Genomic DNA, 18,713 nt, shown 5'->3' with positions numbered 1-18,713 from the left:
CACATCATTAGGAGAATGATGTGATGGACAAGACCCAATCCTAAGCATAGCACTAGATCGTGTAGTTCGTATGCTAAAGCTTTTCTTGTGTCAAGTATCATTTCCTTAGACCATGAGATTGTGCAACTCCCGGATACCGTAGGAATACTTTGGGTGTGCCAAACGTCACAACATAACTGGGTGGCTATAAAGGTACACTACGGGTATATCCGAAAGTGTCTGTTGGGTTGGCACGAATCGAGACTGGGATTTGTCACTCCGTGTAAACGGAGAGGTATCTCTGGGCCCACTCGGTAGGACATCATCATAATGTGCACAATGTGATCAAGGAGTTGATCACGGGATGATGTGTTACGGAACGAGTAAAGAGACTTGCCGGTAACGAGATTGAACAAGGTATGGGGATACCGACGATCGAATCTCGGGCAAGTATCGTACCGCTAGACAAAGGGAATTGTATACTGGATTGATCGAATCCTCGACATCGTGGTTCATCCGATGAGATCATCGTGGAACATGTGGGAACCAACATGGGTATCCAGATCCCGCTGTTGGTTATTGACCAGAGAACGTCTCGGTCATGTCTGCATGGTTCCCGAACCCGTAGGGTCTACACACTTAAGGTTCGGTGACGCTAGGGTTATAGAGATATTAGTATGCGGTAACCCGAATGTTGTTCGGAGTCCCAGATGAGATCCCGGATGTCACGAGGAGTTCCAGAATGGTCCGGAGGTAAAGAATTATATATAGGAAGTGCTATTTCGGCCATCGGGACAAGTTTCGGGGTCACCGGTATTGTACCGGGACCACCGGAAGGGTCCCGGGGGTCCACCGGGTGGGGCCACCTGCCCCGGGGGCCACATGGGCTGTAGGGGGTGCGCCTTGGCCTATATGGGCCAAGGGCACCAGCCCCAAGGGGCCCATGCGCCAAGAGAAAAGGGAAAAGGAAGAGTCCTAAAGGGGGAAGGCACCTCCGAGGTGCCTTGGGGAGGAGGGACTCCTCCCTTGGCCGCACCCTTCCTTGGAGGAAGGGCCAAGGCTGCGCCCCCCTTCCTTGGCCCTATATATAGTGGGGGAAAGGGAGGGCAGCCCAATCTGAGCCCTGGCGCCTCCCTCTCCCTCCCCTGACACATCTCCCTCCTCCCGCAGCGCTTGGCGAAGCCCTGTTGGAATCCCGCTACTTCCACCACCACGCCGTCGTGCTCCTGGATCTCCATTAACCTCTCCTTCCCCCTTGCTGGATCAAGAAGGAGGAGACGTCGCTGCTCCGTACGTGTGTTGAACGCGGAGGTGCCGTCCGTTCGTCGCTAGGATCATCGGTGATTTGAATCACGACGAGTACAACTCCATCAACCCCGTTCTCTTGAACGCTTCCGCGCGCGATCTACAAGGGTATGTAGATCCACTCATCCCTCGTTGTTAGATGACTCCATAGATTGATCTTGGTGACACGTAGGAAAAATTTGAATTATTGCTACGTTCCCCAACAGTGGCATCATGAGCTAGGTCTATGCGTAGTTACTATGCACGAGTAGAACACAAAGTAGTTGTGGGCGTCGATATTGTCAATTATCTTGCCGTTACTAGTCTTATCTTGATTCGGCGGCATTGTGGGATGAAGCGGCCCGGACCAACCTTACACGTACGCTTACGTGAGACCGGTTCCACCGACAAACATGCACTAGTTGCATAAGGTGGCTGGTGGGTGTCTGTCTCTCCCACTTTAGTCGGATCGGATTCGATGAAAAGGGTCCTTATGAAGGGTAAATAGCAATTGGCATATCACGTTGTGGTCTTGCGTAGGTAAGAAACGTTCTTGCTAGAAACCCATAGCAGCCACGTAAAACATGCAAACAACAATTAGAGGACGTCTAACTTGTTTTTGCAGGGTATGCAATGTGATGTGATATGGCCAAAAAGGATGTGATGAATGATATATGTGATGTATGAGATTGATCATGTTCTTGTAATAAGAATCACGACTTGCATGTCGATGAGTATGACAACCGGCAGGAGCCATAGGAGTTGTCTTAATTTATTTATGACCTGCGTGTCAACATAAACGTCATGTAATTACTTTACTTTATTGCTAACCGTTAGCTGTAGTAGTAGAAGTAATAGTTGGCGAGACAACTTCAAGAAGACACGATGATGGAGATCATGGTGTCATGCCGGTGACGTTGATGATCATGGAGCCCCGAAGATGGAGATCAAAAGGAGCAAAGTGATGATGGCCATATCATGTCACTATTTGATTGCATGTGATGTTTATCATGTTTATACATCTTATTTGCTTAGAACGACGGTAGTAAATAAGATGATCCCCCATAAAAAATTTCAAGAAAGTGTTCCCCCTAACTATGCACCGTTGCGAAAGTTCGTCGTTTCGAAGCACCACGTGATAATCGGGTGTGATAGATTCTTACGTTCACATACAACGGGTGTAAGCCAGATTTACACACGCGAAACACTTAGGTTGACTTGACGAGCCTAGCATGTACAGACATGGCCTCGGAACACAAGAGACCGAAAGGTCAAGCATGAGTCGTATGGTAGATACGATCAACATGAAGATGTTCACCGATGTTGACTAGTCCGTCTCACGTGATGATCGGACACGGCCTAGTTGACTCGGATCATGTAATCACTTAGATGACTAGAGGGATGTCTATCTGAGTGGGAGTTCATAAGATGAACTTAATTATCCTGAACATAGTCAAAAGGTCTTCGCAAATTATGTCATAGCTCGCGCTTCAGTTCTACTGTTTAGATATGTTCCTAGAGAAAATTTAGTTGAAAGTTAATAGTAGCAATTATGCGGACTAGGTCCGTAAACTGAGGATTGTCCTCATTGCTTCATAGAAGGCTTATGTCCTTAATGCACCGCTCAGTGTGCTGAACCTCGAACGTTGTCTGTGGATGTTGCGAACGTCTGACATACACATTTTGATAACTACGTGATAGTTCAGTTAAACGGTTTAGAATTGAGGCACCAAAGACGTTTTGAAACGTCGCAAAACATATGAGATGTTTCGAGGGCTGAAATTGGGATTTCAGGCTCGTGCCCATGTCAAGAGGTATAAGACCTCCGACGTTTTTTCTTAGCCTGCAGACTAAGGGAGAAAAGCTCAATTGTTGAGCTTGTGCTTAGATTGTCTGAGTACAACAATCGCTTGAATCAAGTGGGAGTTGATCTTCCAGATGAAATAGTGATAGTTCTCCGAAGTCATTACCACCAAGCTGCTAGAGCTTCGTGATGAACTATAATATATCAGGGACATATATGATGATCCTTGAGATATTCGCGATGTTTGACACCACAAAGTAGAAATCAAGAAGGAGCATCAATTGTTGATGGTTGGTAAAACCACTAGTTTCAAGAAGGGAAAGGGCAAGAAGGGATACTTCATGAAACGGCAAATCAGCTGCTGCTCTAGTGAAGAAACCCAAGGTTGAACCCAAACCCGAGACTAAGTGCTTCTGTAATAAGAGAAACAACCACTGGAGCAGAATTACCCTAGATACTTGGTAGATGAGAAGGCTAGCAAGGTCGATAGAAGTATATTGGATATACATTATGTTAATGTGTACTTTACTAGTACTCCTAGTAGCACCAGGGTATTAGATACCGGTTCGGTTGCTAAGTGTTAGTAACTCGAAATAAAAGCTACGGAATAAACGGAGACTAGCTAAAGGTGAGATGACGATATGTGTTGGAAGTGTTTCCAAGCTTGATGTGAGCAAGCATCGCACGCTCCCTCTACCATCGAGATTGGTGTTAAACCTAAATAATGGTTATTTGGTGTTTGCGTTGAGCATAAACATGATTGGATTATGACTATCACAATACGGTTATTCATTTAAGGAGAATAATTGTTACTCTGTTTATTTGAATAATACCTTCAATGGTCTTACGCCTAAAATGAATGGTTTATTGAATCTCGATCGTAGTGATACACATGTTCATGCCAAAAGATATAAGATAGTAATGATAGTACCACCTACTTGTGGCACTGCCACTTAAGTCATATCGGTATAAAACGCATGAAGAAGCTCCATGTTGATGGATCTTTGGACTCACTCATTTTTGAAAGGATTGAGACATGTGAACCATGTTTGTTGGTAGATATGCATGAAGAAACTCTATATAGATGGATCGTTTGGACTCACTTGATTTTGAATCACTTGAGACATGCAAATCATACCACATGGGCAAGATGACTGAAAGCCTCGTTTTCAGTAAAATGGAACTAGAAAGCAACTTGTTGGAAGTACTACATTTTGATGTGTGCAGTCCAATGAGTGCTGAGGCGTGTAGTGGATATCGTTATGTTCTTACTTCACAGATGATTTGATTAGATGTTGAGTATATTTACTTGATGAATCACGAGTCTGAATAATTAAAAGGTCCAAGTTATTTCATGGTGAAGTTGAAAGATCGTCGTGACAAGAGGATAAAGTATCTATGATATGATCATAGAGATGAATATCTGAATTACGAGTTTGGCACAGAATTAAGACAATGTGAAAATTGTTTCACAACTGATACAACCTAGAACACCATAGTATGATGGTGTGTCCGAACATCATAACTGCACCCTATTGGATATGATGCATACCATGATGTCTCTTATCGAATTACCACAATAGTTTATGGGTTAGGCATTAGAGACAACCGCATTCACTTTAAATAGGGCACCACGTAATTCCGATGAGATGACACCGTATGAACTATGGTGTAGAGAAACCTAACCTGTCATTTCTTAAAAGTTTGGGGCTGCGATGCTTATGTGAAAAAGTTTCAGGCTGATAAGCTCGAACCCGAAGCAGATAAATGCATCATCATAGGACACCCAAAACAGTTGGGTATACCTCCTGTCTCAGATCCGAAAGCAACAAAGATTGTTTCTAGAATCGGGTCCTTTCTCGAGGAAAAGTTTCTCTTGAAAGAATTGAGTGGGAGGATGGTGGAGGCTTGATGAGGTTATTGAACCGTCTCTTCAACTAGTGTGTGGCAGGGCACAGGGAGTTGTTCCTGTGGCGTCTACACCGATTGAAGTGGAAGCTTATGATGGTGATCATGAAACTTCAGATCAAGTCACTATCAAACCTCGTAGGATGACAAGGATGCGTACTACTTCAGAGTGGTACGTAATCCTGTCTTAGAAGTCATGTTGCTAGACAACAATGAACCTACGAGCTATGGAGAAGCGATGGTGGGCCCGGATTCCGATAGATGGCTCGAGGGCATAAAATCCGAGAGAGGATCCATGTATGAAAACAAAGTGTAGACTTTGGCAGAATGGCTCGATGGTCGAAAGGCTGTTGAGTATAGACGGATTTTAAAAGGAAGACGGACAATGATGGTAAATGTCACCATTAAGAAAGCTCGACATGTCGTTAAGATGTTTTCTGACAAGTTCAAGGAGTTGACTACGGTGAGATTTTCTCACTCGTAGCGATGCTAAGAGTCTGTTGGAATTATATTAGCAGTCACTGCATTATTTATGAAATCTTGCAGATAGGATGTCAAAACATTGTTTCCTCGACGATTTTCTTGAGGAAAGGTTGTATGTGATACAACCGGAAGGTTTTGTCAATCCTGAAAGATGCTAATAAGTATGCAAAGCTCCAGCAATCCTTCTGAGGACTGGAGTAAGCATCTTGGAGTTGGAATGTATGCTTTGATGATGATCAAAGATTTTGGGTTTATACAAAGTTTATGAGAAACTTGTATTTCCAAAGAAGTGGGTGGGAGCACTATAGAATTTCCGATGAGTATATGTTGTTGACACATTGTTGATCAGAAATGACGTAGAATTTCTGGAAAGCATATAGGGTTATTTGAAAAGTGTTTTTCAATGGAAAACTTGGATTAAGCCACTTGAACATTGAGCATCAAGATCTATAAGGATAGATCAAAACGTTTAATGGTACTTTCAAATGAGCACATACCTTGACATGATCTTGAAGGTGTTCAATATGGATCAGTCAAAGAAGGAGTTCTTGCCTGAGTTGTAAGGTATGAAGTTAAGACTTAAAGCTCGACCACGGCAGAATAGAGAGAAAGGACGAAGGTCGTCCCCTATGCTTAAGACATAGGCTCTACAGTATGCTATGCTGTGTACCGCACCTGAAGTGTGCCTTGCCATAAATCAGTCAATGGGTACAAGAGTGATCCAAGAATGGATCACAGGACAGCGGTCAAAGTTATCCTTAGTAACTAGTGGACTAAGGAATTTTCTCGATTATGGAGGTGGTAAAAGAGTTCGTCGTAAAGGGTTACGTCGATGCAAGCTTAACACCTATCCGGATAGCTCTGACTAGAGATACCGGATACGTATAATGGAGCAACAATTTAGAATAGCTCCAAGTAGAACAGTTATTTGGAATAGCTCCAAATAGAACGTGGTAGCTACATCTAGGAGATGACATAGAGATTTGTAAAGCACACACGGATCTGAAAGGTTCAGACCCGTTGACTAAAACCTCTCTCACAAGCAACATGATCAAACCCAGAACTCATTGAGTGTTAATCACATAGTGATGTGAACTAGATTATTGACTCTAGTAAACTCTTTGGATGTTGGTCACATGGCGATGTGACCTATGAGTGTTAATCACATGGCGATGTGAACTAAATTATTGACTCTAGTGCAAGTGGGAGACTGTTGGAAATATGCCCTAGAGGCAATAATAAATAAGTTATTATTATATTTCCTTGTTCATGATAATCATTTATTATCCATGCTAGAATTGTATTGATAGGAAACTCAGATACATGTGTGGATACATAGACAACACCATGTCCCTAGTAAGCCTCTAGTTGACTAGCTCGTTGATCAATAGATGGTTACGGTTTCCTGACCATGGACATTGGATGTCGTTGATAACGGGATCACATCATTAGGAGAATGATGTGATGGACAAGACCCAATCCTAAGCATAGCACTAGATCGTGTAGTTCGTATGCTAAAGCTTTTCTTGTGTCAAGTATCATTTCCTTAGACCATGAGATTGTGCAACTCCCGGATACCGTAGGAATACTTTGGGTGTGCCAAACGTCACAACGTGGACTGTGGCTTATAAAGGTACACTACGGGTATCTCCGAAAGTGTCTGTTGGGTTGGCACGAATCGAGACTGGGATTTGTCACTCCGTGTAAACGGAGAGGTATCTCTGGGCCCACTCGGTAGGACATCATCATAATGTGCACAATGTGATCAAGGAGTTGATCACGGGATGATGTGTTACGGAACGAGTAAAGAGACTTACCGGTAACGAGATTGAACAAGGTATCGGGATACCGACGATCGAATCTCGGGCAAGTATCGTACCGCTAGACAAAGGGAATTGAATACGGGATTGATTAAGTCCTTGACATCGTGGTTGATCCGATGAGATCATCGTGGAACATGTGGGAGCCAACATGGGTATCCAGATCCCGCTGTTGGTTATGACCAGAGAACGTCTCGGTCATGTCTGCATGGTTCCCGAACCCGTAGGGTCTACATACTTAAGGTTCGGTGACGCTAGGGTTATAGAGATATTAGTATGCGGTAACCTGAATGTTGTTCGGAGTCCCGGATGAGATCCCGGACGTCACGAGGAGTTCCGGAATTGTCCGGAGGTAAAGAATTATATATAGGAAGTGCTATTTCGGCCATCGGGACAAGTTTCGTGGTCACCGATATTGTACCGGGACCACCGGAAGGGTCCCGGGGGTCCACCGGGTGGGGCCACCTGCCCCGGGGGCCACATGGGCTGTAGGGGGTGCGCCTTGGCCTATATGGGCCAAGGGCACCAGCCCCAAGGGGCCCATGCGCCAAGAGAAAAGGGAAAAGGAAGAGTCCTAAAGGGGGAAGGCACCTCCGAGGTGCCTTGGGGAGGAGGGACTCCTCCCTTGGCCGCACCCTTCCTTGGAGGAAGGGCCAAGGCTGCGCCCCCCCTTCCTTGGCCCTATATATAGTGGGGGAAAGGGAGGGCAGCCCAATCTGAGCCCTGGCGCCTCCCTCTCCCTCCCGTGACACATCTCCCTCCTCCCGCAGCGCTTGGCGAAGCCCTGTTGGAATCCCGCTACTTCCACCACCACGCCGTCGTGCTCCTGGATCTCCATTAACCTCTCCTTCCCCCTTGCTGGATCAAGAAGGAGGAGACGTCGCTGCTCCGTAAGTGTGTTGAACGCGGAGGTGCCGTCCGTTCGGCGCTAGGATCATCGGTGATTTGAATCACGACGAGTACAACTCCATCAACCCCGTTCTCTTGAACGCTTCCGCGCGCGATCTACAAGGGTATGTAGATCCACTCCTCCCTCGTTGTTAGATGACTCCATAGATTGATCTTGGTGACACGTAGGAAAATTTTGAATTATTGCTACGTTCCCCAACAGTGGCATCATGAGCTAGGTCTATGCGTAGTTACTATGCACGAGTAGAACACAAAGTAGTTGTGGGCGTCGATATTGTCAATTATCTTGCCGTTACTAGTCTTATCTTGATTCAGCGGCATTGTGGGATGAACCGGCCCGGACCACCCTTACACGTACGCTTACGTGAGACCGGTTCCACCGACAAACATGCACTAGTTGCATAAGGTGGCTGGCGGGTGTCTGTCTCTCCCACTTTAGTCGGATCGGATTCGATGAAAAGGGTCCTTATGAAGGGTAAATAGCAATTGGCATGTCATGTTGTGGTCTTGCGTAGGTAAGAAACATTCTTGCTAGAAACCCATAGCAGCCAAGTAAAACATGCAAACAACAATTAGAGGACATCTAACTTGTTCCAGGCGGCGTGAGTTGTGAAACTATTCCACATTTTCTTAAGTGTGTGCCAAATTCGTGACTCAAGTATTCTCCTCCACGATCTGATCGTAGGAACTTGATTTTCCTGTCACGTTGATTCTCAACCTCATTCTGAAATTCCTTGAACTTTTCAAAGGTTTCAGACTTGTGTTTCATCAAGTAGACATACCCATATCTACTCAAGTCATCAGTGAGGGTGAGAACATAACGATAGCCACCGCGAGCCTCAACACTCATTGGACCACACACATCAGTATGTATGATTTCCAATAGGTTGGTTGCTCGCTCCATTGTTCCTGAGAACGGAGTCTTGGTCATTTTACCCATGAGGCATGGTTCGCACGTGTCAAATGATTCATAATCAAGAGACTCTAAAAGTCCATCTGCATGGAGCTTCTTCATGCGTTTGACACCTATGTGACCAAGGCGGCAGTGCCATAAGTATGTGGGACTATCATTATCAACCTTACATCTTTTGGTATTCACACTATGAACATGTGTAACATTACGCTCGAGATTCATTAAGAATAAACCATTCACCATTGGAGTATGACCATAAAACATATCTCTCATATAAATAGAACAACCATTATTCTCGGATTTAAATGAGTAGCCATCTCGAATTAAACGAGATCCCGATACAATGTTCATGCTCAAAGCTGGCACTAAATAACAATTATTGAGGTTTAAAACTAATCCCATAGGTAAATGAAGAGGCAGCGTGCCGACGGCGATCACATCGACCTTGGAACCATTCCCGACTCGCATCGTCACCTCGTCCATCGCCAGTCTCCGCTTATTCCGCAGCTCCTGCTTTGAGTTACAAATGTGAGCAACTGCACCGGTATGAAATACCCAAGAGCTACTACGAGTGCTGGTAAGGTACACATCAATTACATGTATGTCACACATACCTTTCGTTTTGCCGGCCTTCTTGTCCGCTAAGTATTTGGGGCAATTCCGCTTCCAGTGACCACTTCCCTTGCAATAAAAGCACTCAGTCTCGGGCTTGGGTCCATTCTTTGGCTTCTTCCCGGCATCTTGCTTGCCGGGCGCGGCAACTCCCTTGCCGTCCTTCTTGAAGTTCCTTTTACCCTTGCCCTTCTTGAACTTAGTGGTTTTATTCACCATCAACAATTGATGTTCCTTCTTGACTTCTACCTCTGCCGATTTCAGCATAGCAAATACTTCAGGAATGGTCTTTTCCATCCCCTGCATATTGAAGTTCATCACAAAGCTCTTGTAGCTTGGTGGAAGCGACTGGAGGATTCTGTCAATGACCGCATCATCCGAGAGATTAACTCCCAGCTGAGTCAAGCGGTTATGTAACCCAGACATAGTGAGTATGTGCTCACTGACATAACTATTTTCCTCCATCTTACAGCTAAAGAATTTGTCGGAGACTTCATATCTCTCGACCCGGGCATGAGCTTGAAAAACCAATTTCAGCTCTTCGAACATCTCATATGCTCCATGTCTCTCAAAACGCTTTTGGAGCCCCGGCTCTAAACTGTAAAGCATGCCGCACTGAACGAGGGAGTAGTCATCAGCACGTGTCTGCCAAGCGTTCATAACGTCTTGGTTCTGTGGGACAGGCGGGTCCCTAGCGGTGCTTGTAGGACATAATCTTTCTTGGCAGCTATGAGGATGACCCTCAGGTTCTGGACCCAGTCCGTATAGTTGCTGCCATCGTCTCTCAGCTTGGTTTTCTCTAGGAACGCGTTGAAGTTGAGGACTACGTTGGCCATTTGATCTACAAGACATATTGTAAAGATTTTAGACTAAGTTCATGATAATAAAGTTCATCTAATCAAATTATTCAATGAACTCCCACTTAGATAGACATCCCTCTTCTAGTCATCTAAGTATAACACGATCCGAGTCAACTAGGCCGTGTCCGATCATCACGTGAGACGGACTAGTCAACCTCGGTGAACATCTTCATGTTGATCGTATCTTCTATACGACTCATGCTCGACCTTTCGGTCTTCTGTGTTCCGAGGCCATGTCTGTACATGCTAGGCTCGTCAAGTCAACCTAAGTGTTTGCATGTGTAAATCTGTCTTACACCCATTGTATGTGAACGTTAGAATCTATCACACCCGATCATCACGTGGTGCTTCGAAACAACAAACTGTCACAACGGTGCACAGTTAGGGGAAACACTTCTTGAAATTATTATGAGGGATCATCTTATTTACTACCGTCGTTCTAAGTAAACAAGATGCAAAAACATGATAAACATCATATGCAATCAAATAATAAGAGTGACATGATATGGCCAATATCACATAGCTCCTTTGATCTCCATCTTGGGGCTCCATGATCATCTTGTCACCGGCTTGACACCATGATCTCCATCATCGTGTCTCCATGAAGTTGCTCGCCAACTATTACTTCTACTACTATGGCTAACGCGTTTAGCAATAAATTAAAGTAATTTACATGGCGTTTCTCAATGACACGCAGGTCATACAAAAAATAAAGACAACTCCTATGGCTCCTGCCGGTTGTCATACTCATCGACATGCAAGTCGTGATTCCTATTACAATAGCATGAACATCTCATACATCACATATATAACATTCATCATTCATCACAACTTTGGCCATATCATATCACAAAGCACTTGCTGCAAAAACAAGTTAGACGTCCTCTAATTGTTGTTGCAAGTTTTACGTGGCTGAATTAGGGTTCTAGCAAGAACGTTTTCTTACCTACGTGAAAGCCACAACGTGATTTGTCAACTTCTATTTACCCTTCATAAGGACCCTTTTCATCGAATCCGCTCCAACTAAAGTGGGAGAGACAGACACCCGCCAGCCACCTTATGCAACTAGTGCATGTTAGTCGGTGGAACCGGTCTCACGTAAGCGTACGTGTAAGGTTGGTCCGGGCCGCTTCATCCCACAATACCGCTGAAGCAAGATAAGACTAGTAGCGGCAAGAAAGTTGACAACATCTACGCCCACAACAAATTGTGTTCTACTCGCGCAAGAAGAACTACGCATAGACCTAGCTCATGATGCCACTGTTGGGGAACGTTGCAGAAAACAAAAAATTTCCTACGGTTTCACCAAGATCCATCTATGAGTTTATCTAGCAACGAGTGATCGTATGCATCTACATACCTTTGTAGATCACGAGCGGAAGCGTTCAAAGAACGGGGATGAGGTAGTCGTACACGACGTGATCCAAATCACCGGAGATCCTAGCGCCGAACGGACGGCACCTCCGTGTTCAACACACATACGGTCAGAGTAACATCTCCTTCTTCTTGATCCAGCAAGGGGGAAGGAGAGGTTGAGGAAGATGGCTCCAGCAGCAGCACGACGGCGTGGTGGTGGTGGAGCTGCAGTACTCCGGCAGGGCTTCGCTAAGCTCTATGGAGGAGGAGGGGTGTTGGAGAGGGAGAAGGAGGCAACCAAAGGCATGGATCAAGGGGCCCTCCTTCCCTCACTATATATAGGGGGCCTAGGGGGGGCGCCGGCCCTAGGAGATCCAATCTCCTAGGGGGGGGGGGGCGGCGGCCAAGGGAGGATTCCCTCCCCCCCAAAGGCACCTAGGGGGTGCCTTCCCCTTGTGGGACTCTTCCCCTTTGAAACCCTAGGCGCATGGGCCTCTTGGGGCTGGTGCCCTTGGCCCATGTAGGCCAAGGCGCACCCCCTACAGCCCATGTGCCCCCGCGGGGCAGGTGGCCCCACCCGGTGGACCCCCGGGACCCTTCCGGTGGTCCCGGTACAATACCGATAACCCCGAAACTTGTCCCGATGGCCGAAATAGCACTTCCTATATATAATTCTTTACCTCCGGACCATTCCGGAACTCCTCGTGACGTCCGGGATCTCATCCGGGACTCCGAAAAACATTCGGGTTACTGCATATACATATCCCTATAACCCTAGCGTCACCGAACCTTAAGTGTGTAGACCCTACGGGTTTGGGAGACATGCAGACATGACCGATACGACTCTCCGGTCAATAACCAACAGCGGGATCTGGATACCCATGTTGGCTCCCACATGTTCCACGATGATCTCATCGGATGAACCACGAAGTCGAGGATTCAAGCAACCCCGTATACAATTCCCTTTGTCAATCGGTATGTTACTTGCCCGAGATTCGATCGTCGGTATCCCAATACCTCATTCAATCTCGTTACCGGCAAGTCACTTTACTCGTACCGTAATGCATGATCCCGTGACCAGACACTTGGTCACTTTGAGCTCATTATGATGATGCATTACCGAGTGGGCCCACTGATACCTCTCCGTCATACGGAGTGACAAATCCCAGTCTTGATCCGTGTAAACCCAACAGACACTTTTGGAGATACCCGTAGTCTACCTTTATAGTCACCCAGTTACGTTGTGACGTTTGGTATACCCAAAGCACTCCTACGGTATCCGGGAGTTACATGATCTCATGGTCTAAGGAAAAGATACTTGACATCGGAAAAACTCTAGCAAACGAACTATACGATCTTTATGCTATGTTTAGGATTGGGTCTTGTCCATCACATCATTCTCCTAATGATGTTATCTCATTAGCAATGACATCCAATGTCCATAGTCAGGAAACCATGACTATCTGTTGATCAACGAGGTAGTCAACTAGAGGCTTACTAGGGACATGTTGGTGTCTGTTATTCACACATGTATTACGATTTCCGGCTAACACAATTATAGCATGAATAAAGACAATTATCATGAACAAGGAAATATAATAATAATGCTTTTATTATTGCCTCTAGGGCATATTTCCAACAGTCTCCCACTTGCACTAGAGTCAATAATCTAGTTACATTGTGATGAATCGAACACCCATGGAATTCTGGTGTTGATCATGTTTTGCTCTAGGGAGAGGTTTAGTCAACGGATCTGCTACATTCAGGTCCGTATGTACTTTACAAATATCTATGTCTCCATCTTGAACATTTTCACGAATGGAGTTGAAGCGACGCTTGATGTGCCTTGTCTTCTTGTGAAACCTGGGCTCCTTGGCAAGTGCAATAGCTCCAGTGTTGTCACAGAAGAGTTTGATTGGCCCCGACGCATTGGGTATGACTCCTAGGTCGGTGATGAACTCCTTCACCCATATTGCTTCATGTGCTGCCTCCGAGGCTGCCATGTACTCCGCTTCACATGTAGATCCCGCCACGACGCTCTGCTTGCAACTGCACCAGCTTACTGCCCCACCATTCAAAATATACACGTATCCGGTTTGTGACTTAGAGTCATCCAGATCTGTGTCGAAGCTAGCGTCGACGTAACCCTTTACGACGAGCTCTTCGTCACCTCCGTAAACGAGAAACATTTCCTTAGTCCTTTTCAGGTACTTCAGGATATTCTTGACCGCTGTCCAGTGTTCCTTGCCGGGATTACTTTGGTACCTTCCTACCAAACTTACGGCAAGGTTTACATCAGGTCTGGTACACTGCATGGCATACATAATAGAACCTATGGCTGAGGCATAGGGGATGACGCTCATCTCTTCTATATCTTCTGCCGTGGTCGGACATTGAGCTGAGCTCAATTTCACACCTTGTAACACAGGTAAGAACCCCTTCTTGGACTGATCCATATTGAACTTCTTCAATATCTTATCAAGGTATGTGCTTTGTGAAAGACCTATGAGGCGTCTCGATCTATCTCTATAGATTTTGATGCCTAATATATAAGCAGCTTCTCCAAGGTCCTTCATTGAAAAACTCTTATTCAAGTAGGCCTTAATGCTATCCAAGAGTTCTATATTATTTCCCATCAAAAGTATGTAATCTACATATAATATGAGAAATGCTACAGAGCTCCTACTCACTTTCTTGTAAACGCAGGCTTCTCCATAAGTCTGCGTAAACCCAAACGCTTTGATCATCTCATCAAAGCGAATGTTCCAACTCCGAGATGCTTGCACCAGCCCATAAATCGAGCGTTGGAGCTTGCACACCTTGTTAGCATTCTTAGGATCGACAAAACCTTCCGGCTGCATCATATACAATTCTTCATTAAGGAAACCATTAAGGAATGCCGTTTTGACGTCCATTTGCCATATTTCATAATCGTAGAATGCGGCAATTGCTAACATGATTCGGACGGACTTTAGCTTCGCTACCGGTGTTCGCTACCGGTGACAAAGTCTCATCGTAGTCAACCCCTTGAACTTGTCGATAACCCTTAGCAACAAGCCAAGCTTTATAGATGGTCACATTACCATCCGCGTCTGTCTTCTCCTTAAAGATCCATTTATTTTCTATGGCTCGCCGATCATCCACTACACCACAGTAGGGTTTAAGTGACACACTTCTGTGGGGAAAGGCCCACTAATCTCTACAAGAGATCAGTCGGCATAGCTCCGAAGCTTGGCCCTCAAATCATGTGTCGGCAAGTGTGCACAATGGTTGACCAATTATGTGTCAGCAATGACTTAGCGACCACGTATCTGTCGGTAACCACATAGCGACTTATCATGTGTCAGCAGATGTCTAGGCCTAGCAGATTTGCAGTCAGCATAGGTAGGCGTATGGACACAAATTAAGTGTCGGCGTAGATAGGGTGTAGGTTCTCATATTAAGTGTCGGCGTATGTGTACACCTGTCAAGCAGTGAAGCCACGGAACAATTGAGGCTGACTTAGGCGCGCGAGTGTTCTGAAAACAGGACTTGGCGCGAGGTCGGGCAAATTATTGGGCTACGCGGCGGCCCAATTTGAGTCAACCCTAGAAATCGAGTACCCAACCCAAATACATCCCCGTTCCATCCCCACTCCCCTGCCGCCGCCGTCCATCCCCACCTCCCTGCTGTCGCTCCACCACCTATGTCCCCGCCGCCGTGCCATCGCTGCCCTCATGCTCCAGCGTCACCCTCGTCCTCGCTGCCCTCGTCCTCACGCTTCCCCCACCCCACCGACACATGTTCCCTACCATCGCCGGGGTCACATCCGCCGATAGACCGACCCCGAGATCCGTCCGTCCACCGTCCCCAACCCCATTCCACGTCCCCGAGCCCTCGACCCCATCCCCTCCTTCCTTCCTTGCAGTCACAGCCGCCGAGAGCTCCGTCCGCTGCCGCCTTCACCGACCAGCCCCATCCCCCACCCCCAAGATGAAGTGAATGTCGCTTAGGGATTCTAGCACCAACGCCAACCACCATCGGAGACTGCCATCCGCAAGCGCCAGCATCGCCATAACTACCGAATCACCTCGGGCTGGTGGGAGTGGGCGTTGCTAGGTAAGCACCGATGGTGGGATCCCCAATTTGTTTTCTTTGTTCTTGTTCTTCCAACCGTGACTAGCACCCTGTGTCTCTAGTAGATCAAACTGCAAGTTTGCTGCAACTTTGGAGTTGTATTGTTGGTAGTTGCTGTGGAGTAGTTTGGACATGTTGTTGATCTGAAGCATAACTTGATCCCTTCTCACTTAATCAACCCCTTTTTGTTTAAGAAAAGCGTGTAGTATTACAAAGGTTACTACTTGGATCTGTATACCACTGAGAAGCAAAGCAATCATACCTTGTTTTATTTTCTAATTGTTTTGCCCGATCGATGGCTAGCGGGACATGGTACTTTAGTTCTTGAATTCTAGGCTTGCAAGTGTCTGAATTCTAGGTCTGCATCAGCATCATATGTTAATCACATATGTGTAACCAGCTATACTGATGATATTGCTATAATAAATAGTAATTCTGGAGTACCACTTCTTTTTGTAGCTAGCATGTAGGCTATAAGCTCTCGTTGATGCTATAGATGGTCAGGTCGGTTTCAATTTTTTCTGGACAAAATTAGATTCCAACCTAGTTTGTAGGAGGTTTGGTAGATATACAAGTCACTATAAAAAAGTCAGTTGCACAGTCAAATGACTGAAGTGAAATATTCTCATTGGAGAAATTTGCAACTGTTACCAAATTGCAAATGCAGAATGAGATAATTGTAAGCTTAACACTGCAGAATCAACGTTTTATAAATATTGTTGGATTATCAAGTATGCAGTAGGGGATAAATTTTTAACGGCTGCCTATAATGTCAACATTGTCTAGGCAAATAACATGTTCTTTTCCGTTATTTTTTTCCTTGAGATGGTAATACGTTTTAATACGTGGCCTCAAAATCTGGAAGACGAAAGTCATTCATTGATACAAGTTTGTTTGCTGTGTTCCCTCCCTGTCATTTAAACCCGCCATTCGCTGAGTAATTATGGATAAAATTGTTGATCTTCTCTTGTACGGTTTGGTTCAAGCACTTGTGTTTATGGACAATATTTACACTAGCTTGCACCTGTGGTCAAACATTTAGGTCAAAAATGCACCTGCTGCATGGCCTATTCCTTCAATTTGTGCAGTAAGATAATGTGATGAATCATTCATTCATATATTCATATATGTGTTCAGATGCTTCTTTCCAAACATATAAAATGTGTTCAGATGCATGTCTTCAGTTCATGTTTTTCATTTTTTTCTTGGGACAGAAAAGTAGTTTGTAATGCACGTATCTCCAGATGAGATAGGAGATAGATATATTTATGTGTCAGATACTACTGTCTGACTATTTGTGGTAATAAGTATTGGTGTTAAGTAGAATCTCCATTTTTGTTCCCATCATAGGACCATTAAACAGTCCGATGCGAGCCATATATTTGATATTAAGCAAGTTGTCTGTGGATGTTCAATACCCACCTAATTTGAGCTCCCCGTTTCCTTATGCAGGTAAATCCTAGAATTTTCATCATGTTTTAGTTCTAATTTTACCACTCTGCTTGATGCTTGCTTAAATTGGGTGCCTTCTCATAATACCTTTCTTGCTTTGAAGAATATATCATTTAGCATGCTTTTCTAAAAACAAGTCACAACACCATTTAGAATGCGACAACTGAGAATGCTGGGATATATTGACATGTGCAGCTAGACATTCCCTTGGCATTCATGATATTTATAGACGGATTCACCCTTCAGATATGGCATCATTATTTTCTCTTACTCATTTCGTTCACTTCAAAATATCCAGGCCTTAGTTTCCTTAGTTACCCTCTTGCTGCTTCTGTTGGGTCTATGATTCCACAGGTGCCATATAATAATGTTTGTGAACTATGGACCTAATGGGTATGCTGGTGGTGGTGGTGGCAGGTACCAAAATAACAAGGTTCTTTCCTGACGTCCTGCTTATTGGAGGGGGGGATGATGTAGCATCGATCACTAGTAGGCCAAGGTATTAATGCTGACATGTCTGTTTAAAATGGAAAATATAGCTAGTTTGCGGTGTGAGCAGATTTATAACTAATTTTAGCCTGTCAACCCCATTCTGACTGTAAGCAATTGGAAGATAAGAACTTCAATCATGATAATAATGATCTAGTTCAAGAGTAAGGCAGTACTTAAATCTTAATAGCGTCCATACATGGTGCTTTTATGATATGTTCGTGTTTATTCTGGTGATGGCCTAATATTACCTGAACATCATTTGTGCATTTGAAAAAGTTCATCCATTATACTTACCAAGGACATAACTTCCAGTCCCTTGTCCTACTTTCTAATCTAATTTATGGTCAGCCAAGTTATCTATATTATTAAATGTAGTTTTCATTTTCACAGGGTGGTTGATACATGTCTTGACATTTTTCAGAGCAACGTGCGGTGGAAGAAGCAGCCTATGAACTGAAATAGTTTGCATAAGAAATAGGCGATGTGAGTATGTTATCATTTGATTTACACATAATATGTACAACTGATGAAGCTTTTTCCATAGTTCTCTTGTGGAACCCTGTTCATTTTTGATGAAAATAAAAATGCTCAAAGACTGATTTTTCTGTCATTTAGCTAGTGTATTGATCAGATGATATTGAACTAAGAGCGCCAGTACATGGACTAGCGATCACACGTTAGAGTAAACCAAATGGCAAGCAAGGAAAATGTGTCACACGTAACAC

General features: G+C 44.8%; 1 long non-coding RNA gene across 2 annotated transcripts; it reads left to right on the top strand.

The window, feature by feature from the left end:
* Window positions 1–15,911: 15,911 nt before the first annotated feature.
* LOC125514512 lies at window positions 15,912–18,397 on the top strand. 2 transcript variants are annotated; one of them, XR_007286479.1, is made up of 3 exons: window positions 15,912–16,026; window positions 17,395–17,496; window positions 18,379–18,397. It is a non-coding gene; the product is annotated as an uncharacterized LOC125514512 (long non-coding RNA). The 2 variants fall into 2 exon arrangements; XR_007286478.1 differs by lacking the exon at window positions 18,379–18,397 and adding an exon at window positions 17,851–17,884.
* Window positions 18,398–18,713: the final 316 nt, after the last annotated feature.

Source organism: Triticum urartu, chromosome 6 (genome assembly GCF_003073215.2).
Source record: "Triticum urartu cultivar G1812 chromosome 6, Tu2.1, whole genome shotgun sequence".
Taxonomy (NCBI): domain Eukaryota; kingdom Viridiplantae; phylum Streptophyta; class Magnoliopsida; order Poales; family Poaceae; genus Triticum; species Triticum urartu.
Note: the sequence above shows the minus strand (reverse complement) of the source record. Positions and strands in the feature narration are given on the sequence as shown.